The 12160-nt window shown below is 37.7% G+C and overlaps 1 protein-coding gene across 1 annotated transcript in view; it reads left to right on the forward strand.

Moving 5' to 3' along the window:
• LOC311082084 (uncharacterized protein) overlaps positions 1 to 12160 on the forward strand; it is a gene marked incomplete at both ends in the record, with an annotated part of 257684 nt that overhangs the window by 227762 nt on the left and 17762 nt on the right. The window lies entirely within an intron of this gene.

Genomic DNA, 12160 nt, shown 5'->3' on the forward strand with positions numbered 1-12160 from the left:
AATCAGCTGTTTGAAAGAATCGAATGAATGAATAACTCAATAACTTACTCATTTAGACATTTACTGCCATCTACTGGCAGTTTAAGTTTCATATTTAGAGCAGGGGTTTTCAAAGTGGGGGCCGCCAGGGGGCGCCAGGGGGGCCGCAGCAAGTTGAAAAAAAAGTAAAAAAAACGTTAAAAAATAAATATTTGCTAATATGAGTATTGTTATCAAATAACATAATAATTTGTTGCATAGACTATCTGAACATTATACTTTGAATGCTAATCTTTTAGAGATGAACTGATTAATCGGCTAGTGACAAGAATTGGCCGATTTTCACGTGATTTTCAGTCTGACATATGCCGATTCAAATGCATCGGGCGCGCATGAATAACATCGCGCAACATCAGCATCACACATGCACACAGAACGCACATGTAGGAAATCTTGTGAATTACCCCTCATTTACACTGCACACGTGTGCGGTGCATTACGTCTGCGACAAGGTTTTATTCCGTCCTCCAAGCGGTGCCAACTCACACCAGGAGCATTTAGCGACTGGATGCACGAGACCACGTGATTTGCCTGTCCGACGTGTTTTTTCTTGATTTTTGGGTTTCTACCATACAGTCTATGGTTTCTACCAAGGATATTGGTGTGTAATACGTTTGGGAGTTTGCACAGGGTGTTTATTTTTTTTTTACTTTTATTTTGTATTTCCGGTGCGACTTGGACGCGCGTCCGTCAGAAATAGACTAGGCACCCATATTTAGCGAAGCGGCGCAGAGAGCCGCTTCTGGGAAGCTTCTGAAACGCGCCGCGTCGCGGCCGGTGTAAACACAAGCATTGACTAGAATGGGCGCGATCAGCTCCGGTAGCCGTGTCGCAGCCGTAATGCGCCGCAGACGTGTGCGGTGTAAATGACGGCCGTTTCAGACCGCGAGCGGCGCGTGAGCAGCGCAAATTTTTTTCGCCGTGCATGTTCAGTGAGTGCATTCACACCGCGAGCAGGAGCAGCGCATGAGCATTAGTGAAGCGGAGGGTTTCGGCGCCGAGTCTATTTTTGCTGCGCTGCTCACGCTCAATTAAAGTGAAAGCACACTTTTGATGGACAAAATATATATAAAATATTTGTGTGTGCTGTAAAGTGGTTAGAAAAAATGAAATCAGAATCGGCTAAAATCTGTATCGACAGGTCAAACTCAATGAAAAATCGGAATCTGCCTTGAAAATTGTAATCGGTGCATCTCTATAATCTTTCTGATTGGCTGGTATCAAACACCATCACATAATCTGATGTTCACCTAGAAGTTTTATTTATTTATTTCTACACGTGCCGTAGTATTGTCGATGGGTTCAATAACACATCCTAAGGGGGGCCTTGGCCAGAACCTAGTGGTATTTGGGGGGCCTTGGCATGGAAAAGTTTGGGAACCCCTAATTTAGAGTATCACTTCATTAAAAATTGAAAAAAATATTTAATATTTTGGTGATAACTCAACCAAAAGTGAAAAATTCTGTCATCATTTCCTATCATTTACATTACGATTTATCAACATTCTTTTACAGAAAATTAAATATATTTTTAAGAATGTTTGGTAACCAAACTGTTTTTTCTCCGTAAATATATCCAAATAGCAATTCAGATGCAGCTTCTGAAAAAAAAAAATTCATGGCGATTGATTGATTTATTCTGGGTTTTGTTGAGTGGAAGGATAGTCATTGATCCATATGTGCTTTCTTTCTGGTTTTTCAACGGCAGCATATTTTTATTTACCTCTGTAACATTATTTCATGAGTACTTTTAAAATGCTGACTCTTAATTTGGAGGGGATGAACCATGTGATTAAACTTTTTAAAAGAAACTTAAGTTTAAGTAACTTAAAATTTAAGTAACATTGAACATGCCAAACTACAGCGAGATGGATGGGCCAAATATTGTCCTACTGTTTTAAATCAAACAGTAGAGGTGTGGCCATATTACTTCACAAACATTTGCCCTTTAAGTTAGAAATAAATGATTAAAGATAAAGATTTCTCTACGGAGAAAGGGTCACATTAGGCTCTGTGTATGCCCACAATTCCTTTCAAAATATATGTATACCTCCTTGTTAAGGGATCAGGCATCCTGTTCCAGCTCATTTACTGTTCTGGGTGGTGGTGACTACAACTGTGTCATCAATGCTGACCTTTGACTGTAAACCGCCTCTGCCAGAAAGCCCAGGCCCTTAAGAGACCTCTGTAATGATCTTAACCTCCTTGACATTTGGAGAATTTTACACCCCGAGGATAACGATTTTCATTTCTATTCAGCCCCACTCAAGTCTTTTCAAGGATGGATTCTTTTTTTCATCACGATTAGTGTTGGATAGAATTATATTGTATGATATTGGTCTAATGTCCATCTTAGATCACCCCCCTCCCCCCTAATAATGCATAAAAAAAAAAAAAAGGTTATCTGAAAACCAATGATTCCCCAAATGTCTGGCCTTTAATCTTATGGGAGATGGGCAAAGCTTTTTTAAGAGGTGTTGTCATCTCATATGCTTCGTCATTAAAGAATGAGAGTATAAAAAAGCAGGTAAAACTTGAATCTAAGCTTGCAGGCTTAGAATCTAGGGTTAAAGACTCACCGGATAAGCATTTGTACAAAGAAATACGAATGACAAGATCTGACCTTCACCAACTTTATAAGCAACAAGATAAATCCTCCTTAATTTTTGCATTTTACACAATGTATGAAATAGGAAACAAACTGGGGAGACTGGTTAAAGGCAGGCAAACACACAATAAATAAGCTTATAACAGAATATAATTCTGTGAACACTTAATTAGTGATCAGTTACACTACCTTTGACCAGGCAAATATCTTATTCTCAAAAATAAAATAAAAACAAAAACAACTGCAGATGAGTGCTCAGCATCCTATTTCTTCAACAGTGATGGCACTGCTGTGTATGTGCACTTGGATGAGTGAAATGGAGAGCACAAATTCTGAGTATGGGACACCAAAAAAGAAAAAGAAACCAAGGCTGACAATCTCCAAACTACACTTACCAATCAAACCCGGTGGTTTTGCCCTCCCAAGGTTTAGTTTCTATAACTGGTCTTGCCATCCTAGAATCCTTCTAAACAGAGGCCTGTTGCACGAAGCTAGCTGAAAAACTCAGTTTCAGAGTAAGTTTAGAGTTGACAAATCCAGATAAATCTAACCTGGTTTAGATCAGGTTCAGCGGTCTCACAAAGCTCTGTATAAACATTCTCTGTCTGTCAACTCGGGTTTAATCCAGAGTTTGCGATTAACTCTGAAGCGTGAAGTGACACGTGCGGCAAACAGCCAACCATAAGATTCATGATGTGAATCAAAGAAATAGGCCTAATAATTATTAGTTTCACAAAGTGCTCAAATGAATATACGTTGTTTAAAAGCATTATATATGAATGTATGTATTATAATTATATTAATTTAAAAGCTAAGTTTAATAGTACTTGTCAATTAATATAATAATTATATGAGTACATTATATTAATTAAAAGTAATTATAATTTATAGAATATTAATATAATACATAATTAGCAGCAAAAGAGTGAAAAAAATTATCTGTGTTTCATTACCATCATGCACATCATTTAATTATTCCAGCTGCTGTGAGAAAAGGCTATAAATGATCCGCCATTTGCAGCATCCTCACATGTAGCCTACTAAAGGCGGGCGGACACGGTGCGATTTTTGCTGTTTTACTGTAAGTTCGCAGATCTTTTTTTTTTATTTGGGAGAAATCGAGTGTAAATCGGTGATGGTCGCGGCTCGCAGCGTGTGAGAGTAATTACGAGCCGAGCCGAGAACGTTACGAGCACCTCCCGACCCCCGATAATTTTTAAACATGTTTAAAGAACATGTTTTAAACATGTTTAAATTCGGATGATTTTCACCAGCATAGGCTGTCCCCTATTCCTAAATCATACACAACCACAGGCTAGATCGATGGGGCTATACTCAGTGGCAGCAACCATACAGGCAGTGCACATACACACACACACACACACACACACACACACACACACACTTCTCTCTCTCTCTCTCTCAAAGTTTTTATGTTGAAAGGAATGGTAACTGTTCTCTGCTTTTCAACAATTAATTTGTACACACATTTGTCATTTTTCTATCTGAAGCTATAGTTGCCTGCAACATTGAAAGCTGAACGACAAGCTTGTATTTCCCGCGAAAACCCACCAGTACCACTCAAATTAGAACATGTCATTTCAAGCTTACCGGTGTGAATTGGGCTAAGGTAAGGTGATAGTTTTGAACACTCGCTGGTTATGTACTTGCTCAAATTCATGTTGGATAATTTTTAACCAAAAGTAGTTATGGACTGCAGATTTAAATGATCTTTTGCGGGTAATTTGAGGTAATGTATCAGTTAAAATAACATTATCTACCAATTAGCATTACCACTTATAGTATACAAATTGAGCGACAGTCATTTTTACATCACGTAACGATATGGAACGTAACACAACCTTCTAAAATAAATTTATATTATAGATGTATTTTATATACCTGGATGTATCATAACTGTCACAAACTTAAAAATTAAGCTGCTTTTGTTAATCTCGCAAATTCACCTTTTACTGTGAAAACATAACTTTCCAATTAAGCATTACACAACACCATAAATATCTTGGGTTGATACATTTCATACACGTTTGACATACAAAGCATATTCACAAACTAGTAAAATTACTTCTGATCATTCCTGAGAATGAAAGATTCATTTGAAATGACTGAATAAAGCAGATCAGAGTTTAATGTCTGAATGTCATTCTTCTCATTCTCATGTAAGGACCACCCATTGGCCCATCGACGGAATCCAACGGCCTGGCGAAGGAATAATGCGTGTATGTCTTTTCAGCGCTCCAGTGAAGTTCACTTAATTTATCGGAATTTAGTTTTAGTATTATTTTAGCTCTATGCGTAATCTGACTGAATCCGACAAATTTAGATCGTATTTCTTATTAGAAAATGGTCATAAATATTGATTATGAATTAATTTATAATAAAATCTTTGATTATTCTGGGCATCTCATAATTTCAAATATTCGTTCACTACGGACGCCACGTCGCGAATGTGCGCTCACGCTCACAAACTAACCAGTCCTGAAATAGTCAGAGGGTGCAGTGCAACTATTTTACTCTAAGAGGGTGCTCACTGCAGACCCGTAGGTGTAATTTATTAAAATAGTCAGGGAATAGTCAGAAATCGGAAGGTCTTCCTAAGATGTGCCCCATGGTCCATTCAAAGTGCCTTCAGTTTGATCTATCCTGGACAAAGATTTGCGGAAACACCAGACTGCACTTTAGTCTACTAAAAATAATGATTTCTGAAAAATGCAGAATAAATCAAGATGTAACATTTACTTGTCAGGTAAAAATGTGTAATGCCAATTACACAAATAACTGATTAAAAGCCAGTTCAGAGATAATAAATACATGACATCATTCACTCAAAGATGACTCTAAAAGTAAGCAATGTACTGACAGAGGAAAACACTGAAACAGCACTGTATATGGGGGATGCCTGGAAAAGGGTCCCAAAGACTGCTCTGACACCTTGTCTTAAATACCCAGACTAGAACAAAAAGGGTTAAAATTGTTTAGAGTTGTTAGGGCCAATCCATGTCCCCCAGGGGGTAGCACCTGGTTTCGGGAGATATCGTAAAGAGATATCACCCAGAGATAGGGTTGCCAACTTCAGAAAAGAAAAATGCGGGACAATCGTGGTTCTTTACAGGAAAATAAGGGACACTCAAAATATTTGTAGCTACTGTAGGCTATCACACAGTAGGCCTATATGTCATTTCAGGTTTGTATGTGTTTAACATTTTCTCAGATATAAACACATTTGTTTTGCTTAACCTATTCATGTACAATTTAATTCTAAAACTAATTTTAAGGTCACAAAAAAAGTCACATTAGGCCTACACACAAACCATAGTTCAAAATAATAGCATTTATCTGAAATAGAAAGCTTTTGTAACATTATACACTATTTTAAAGAAAGTAATAGCATACTTTTCCCTCAGGAAGATTTCATGTTTTCTTGCGTGGCTGGATGTCGGACTCATGAACAATAATCACGTTGTTTGAATTCACCAAAACTGATTTGCCGAAATCAAAACCCGGCCGGACAGTGAAAGGGATTTGCCGTTTGTTCGAGTCCGGAATCTCCGGATCGAACCGGGAGCGACCAGACAGCAGGATTCTGTTCGCAAATCAAACAATAATTTGTCCCAAAAGAATATTTAAATCTCAATTTAGAGTCAGTGGTTAGATCAGCGTAGCAGTCTATTTAATCGGGACAAGGGAGGTCCCATACAGGAAAAATAAATAAGACCCAAAATACGGGACGTCCCGGCTAATTCGGGACAGTTGGCAACCCTACCCAGAGAGGAGAAACAGGATTCTCCTAAGTTCTCAATCTTTCTCAAATGATGGTCGTTGTAATCTAAGGCTTCTATACTCATTGATCTAGCTGTGGATTCTACATCTATACCGTCATGATTGTGAGGAGACCGTGAACGTGGTGTTATGCATGTCTTCCATCTCATCTCACTAGCTACAAGTTAACTACAAGTTAACGTTCCTATTGTATATTGTATAATAAGTTGTATATCATAAGCATGTCATCTCTGTATGTTTTGCATGAAAACAAAGATGGGAAAAAAAAGTTTACGTACCTGCAGCGGCACTTACGTCAGCTGTTTCCGAGCTGAGGTCAATAGTTTAGCAATAAAGTAATTTGCAGGTTTTCTTCCAAATACTGAACTGAAATGCCTGTGATTGGCTACAATATTTAATGCTGCAAAATCACGACGTAGACACATTTGCAGTGCTGTTGAATTCATGTCACGAATACAACAACCAGATTGCTTTAAATTACTTGCTTTTCTCTTTTATTAAAAAATTACAAATTTTATGTTAAATGTAGTAATATAAATCTGTTAATCCTACAATAAAAATACACGACCTGAACAGGCAGCCAAGGTAAGGCAGCCGCCACACACTCCAATAACCAATTGACGCCCCTTGTCCTTAGAGCAACGCAACTGGTTTCTGGGGCCTTGTGACTACCCTTGTACATTTAAAATTCTAAACCCAATTTATCCCTTGTAATATTCTTATGTATTTGTATACTTTCATTTTGAATAAATGTAAGCTACATTATTTCTATACTTATAATCAACATCTGTAAGCCAATGGTTTTGTGTTTTAATGATTTTGTTCACAATGCTTAATGGGATTGTAGTTCATTTTTTCATTAACGGGTCATTCAGTAGTTCTCCAGTTAGAATTATAGCATCACTCTTCTTAATGTACTTTCAGTACAATCAACTAGTTACAGCAGTGGTTCTCTACCTTTTTTGGGTCAGCGTCCCCTATCCATTATCCAGGTATTCTGTCGCTGCTATGCAACCATGAACTGCGCTCTCTATGACATGATGACGAGGATATCAGCAAAGGATTAATTGATTTCTAGCCCTTGCATTAGCTTTACTACTAGATATGTTTATTGAGATGAGAAATAAAAACCTGCTCTGTACAGCTATGATCAGCTGTTCAGCTGAGCTTTCAATGTTGTTATGGAAAGGCCGAAGCTGATCGGTTGTTTTTTGTCACATGACCTGCTGTGCGCTTGCGGCAAGTTGAGGCAGTTTTTTTTTTTTTATCCGTTTGAAAATCTTGTTAAAATACGCTATTATAAACTCGTAGGAGCAACAAATGAACTTCCGACTCCCTCCAATGCCAATCAAAGTAGATGGGCTGTCATTGGACAGTAAAAACGACAGTAGGCTATACGGTCATTAAAGCGGTAATGTTTGTTTTTAGGTTTTATTATGCATTTAGCAGAGTATTGCAAGAAGCTGCTTACATTAACCTTACTTTCGAAAAAAAAAAATCATGATTTTTCATGGAAAATTATATTAGAATTGTAGGCCTAAAATACCTTGGTATCAGCTTGTTTTGATCAATGGTATAATTAATACAATTACAATTAATTTGGTTTGTCATGATTAATTTGTGTTCATAATCAGTAAAAAAAAAATCTTCTTACAAGAATAAACACATATGAACACTTAAATTATTATGGTATCATTAATTATTTTTTAACTATCTTGAAACTATCCAAGCAGCGTTTCGTGCTCAGATGTGACGGTGGAAACCCGTTTAATCCCATCGGTCACAATTGTGATCGTGTCTTTTTTCTTATTTATGGAAGCTCTAAGAGTGTTGTTGTTTTTGGCTCTGGGCAAGAAATTCAACTTTTAAATGAAAAAATAGATTGTCTTGATTAAAATGTATCAATGTCATGCGACTAGTGTGAAAGGTCACATGACCAGATCAGTTTACTTCCTGCTTAGTAAGTAAGTAAAACACCTTAATTAACAAACAGAACTATCATATTTTGTACATATATTCTTAAAAGGGTCTACTACTCATATATTTTGAGAAAAAAACTCCTGCACATATATTTTGCTCATAAGAGGTGTAAATTTGTTAATGGTCACAATTGTGACCAGTAGTACAACACAGTGTTTCAATTGAAACCACAGGTTTTAGCTGTTAATCCTAGTTATCATTTGTTTATTTTTACACAGTTTAAAACTATCAGATGTGTTGGACCTCCTAGATGTACGTGACCCCCCAAGTGTTGTGTGCAGTATCACCGTCATTCCTACACTCGAAAAAGAGACAATTGAAAGTGACTGTGATAGTGATGGCTCAGATTGGGAGTACCAGGGTGAAACGGGCCATTTACCAGGTAGACTATTGAATGGCGATGCAGAGGTGAACTATCTGGAGGATGAGACAGATGTTCATGAGAACCAATTGGTGTGCCCCAGATGTCTACAATGAAGCCATCTCAAATGCAATGAGAAGGAATCGCTTTGATGAGATAATGGCCTCAATCCATCTGGTGGATAACTCAGAGGCCACAAACGACCCTTTCTACAAAGTACGGCCCATCTTCAGTGCACTGAATGATGCCATACCAAAAATGGTTATCGGTTGACGAAAGCATGATACCTTATTATGGCAGGGATGGTTGCAAGCAATTTATCAGGGGCCAACCAATCAGGTTTGGGTATAAATTGTGGAGCCTTTCATCACCTACAGGGTACATGTATCATATGGAGCCCTATTGCAGAGTGCACACACATCTTCCTGAAACTGGCCAAGGACAGGTCCCAAGTGTAGTCCTTGTTCTAGCTGAACAAGCGGAAGTTCCTCCAGGGTGTAACTTTGTACATGACAACCTTTTCACCTCACTAAGCCTCATTGATGAAATGACAAAACGAGGTTATGGATGTCTTGGCACTCTGAGACCGTGCCGCCTACATGATGTCCCTTTCACAGATGTGAAGAATTTCCAAAAAATGGCTCGTGGAAGCTCTGAAGTCCTTACACAGGGGAAAAAGTTACTGGTACGGTGGAAGGATAACGATGTTGTAACCATGGCAACCAATGCTGCTGAGAAGTATTATGAGGTGACCGTAAACATGTGGAACAAAGAGAAAAAAAGCCTATGACAAAGTTCCACAGCCCATGTGTATCCTCACACACAACCAAAACATGGGGGCGTGGATCTGCATGATCTTCAGGTGTCAAGATACAGGGCTACAATAAGGTCAAAGAAGTGGTGGTGGCCAATCTTTTCTTGGTCCCTTCAAAGTGCAGTAGTGAATAGCTGGTTGTTCTTCAGAGATGTTGTTGGTAGTGAATATGACCTCCTGGCCTTTCAGCGATCTGTGTCCCTGGGTCTCCTAAAAAGATACGGAAAACTACCTCTTGGCCATGGCAGAAGAGCTATGATTGCAAAAACTGTCACTCAAGATTCTGTAAGAAGCGATGGAAAATCTCACTGGCCTGTGAACACAGGGAACCGTTTCCACAGATGCAGATGGTATGACAAGCACACTGTATATGCATGTGAGAAGTGTGATGCACCTCTCCACATGGAGTGCTTCAAGCTTTTCATTGAGTCTAACCGATGTCTAACCGATGAGCTGTGGTCTACTGTTTACTATTTGAAAATCATCCTGCTCATTCACATAAAACAATATATTTATTTAAAATTTGTAAGACATGTTTTATGTAAGAAAGCTCTATGCGAGGAGGAATCATCATGAATATTGATGTGTTTCACACCTGAGAAGACAAAGACCCTTCCCTAATGGCCCTATCAGGTGGGACTGTGAGGGAACTATAAACAAAGAATGTGGAGAGATTTAAAAAAGAATGGCTTTTTATCAGGCTATATGTATTTACAACACAACATATATGATACATGTGAATCGTGCGTGCGTGGGTGTGTATGAGTGTACACAAAAGTAGACAATTAACAATTTTGAATGATGTATAAAACTTACCTGTTTGACAAAAAATAAATGGCGCGACCACCGACCCCAGGTGGTTAATCATAATCAAAGGGATGTTTCGGGTTCAGTAGATGTTTATCACTATTCACAACATTTGTGGCACTATGTTGATCACAACAGAAAATAACTGTCTCAAAGTTGTTGTTTTTTATATATATTTATATAGATCAGCGGTTAGCATCCTTATGGGACGGATAATCACAGAAGCACGTAACTCTGGTCATGTGAATGGATTGTCAGATCTGTGCACCAGCGCAGGTTAAAATCTCACACTTCAATAGTATTTATAGCACATAACTTAATAAAACAGGCTGTGTGACTGTGAGGAATGATTACCTCAAAATGTACATCCATATGCAAGTTTGCAAGTATGCTTTATTTAAAATAAATACAGTGCATTAGCTATTGTCACGTGCCAGTGATTTTCCTGACCTCTGATATATTTCTGACCTCTGATATAAATGGTCACATGACTCTCTCATATCCATGTGCATATCTTATAACAGTTACCAGGATTACCAGCTTAAGGAAAAGAGGAAACATGGGATGTTAATTTACACCAAAAAAAATGTATGTGAAGTTTACATATATAATGTTGAAGCCTAATACTAATAAAACAAATGTTGCTGATGTAGTTTAACTTGTGTTTAATACACAAAATTGCATTTAATGTTATTTCCCCCCACATGCAACAAAATACTGTATCAACAGAAGTAGAACTGAATCAATGCATGGATTAATAAATACAAAAAAGTAATTTGAGGACAAAATCAATTTAATTTTTTCCTTGCTGTTACTGTATAATTATATACAAAATATACAGAAGATAACAGGCTATACATGTAAAACTTTTATTCAAAACAATTATTCAACACAAAACTTGTCAAGTTAATTTCATGCATAAAATCAGTAAATGTAATTATTAACCTGATTTACAACTTTGTTTGTACAAGAATGCCCTAGATTTTGGGAAATTGGATTTATGCCCTTGTGATAAAGTACAATAACTTGTTTTATGGTACCACAACGTGAACTGTTGTTTCGCGATGTGTACTTTGATCTTAACACCTTACCTTATTATTTATTAATCTCCAGTTGGATAAAGTAAGTTGAGTCTGGCCTAAATTATAAGGATTTTAAATTACTTTCAATTTGATCAGAAGACTTCTCTGTTGTATTTTCTTATTACAGTCTTAAAACACTATAAATCAGAACTTTGGTAGGCAGTTTTTCTAATTAATTAAATTCTAATTGGTAAATTAAATTTTAATTGGTAATTTTTCTTTTTATAATAAACAAAAATGTAAAGGCAAATACAATTTCATCATTAAAGTATAGACTACAATAATCCTGCTTTGAATCAAAGGTGTAGTCAGCTCTGGGCTTCTTGTCTTCAGCTCTGGGCTTCTTGTCTTCATCTCTGGGTTTCTTGTCTTCAGCTCTGGGCTTCTTATCTTCAGCTCTGGGTTTCTTGTCTTCAGCTCTGGGCTTCTTATCTTCAGCTCTGGGTTTCTTGTCTTCAGCTCTGGGCTTCTTGTCTTCAGCTCTGGGTTTCTTGTCTTCAGCTCTGGGTTTCTAGTCTTCAGCTCTGGGCTTCTTGTCTTCAGCTCTGGGTTTCTTGTCTTCAGCTCTGGGCTTCTTGTCTTCAGCTCTGGGTTTATTGCCTTCAGCTCTGGGTTTCTTGTCTTCAGCTCTGGGTTTCTTGTCTTCAGCTCTGGGCTTCTTATCTTCA

This window comes from Abramis brama (genome assembly GCF_963993115.1).
Source record: "Abramis brama genome assembly, chromosome: 4".
Classification (NCBI taxonomy): domain Eukaryota; kingdom Metazoa; phylum Chordata; class Actinopteri; order Cypriniformes; family Leuciscidae; genus Abramis; species Abramis brama.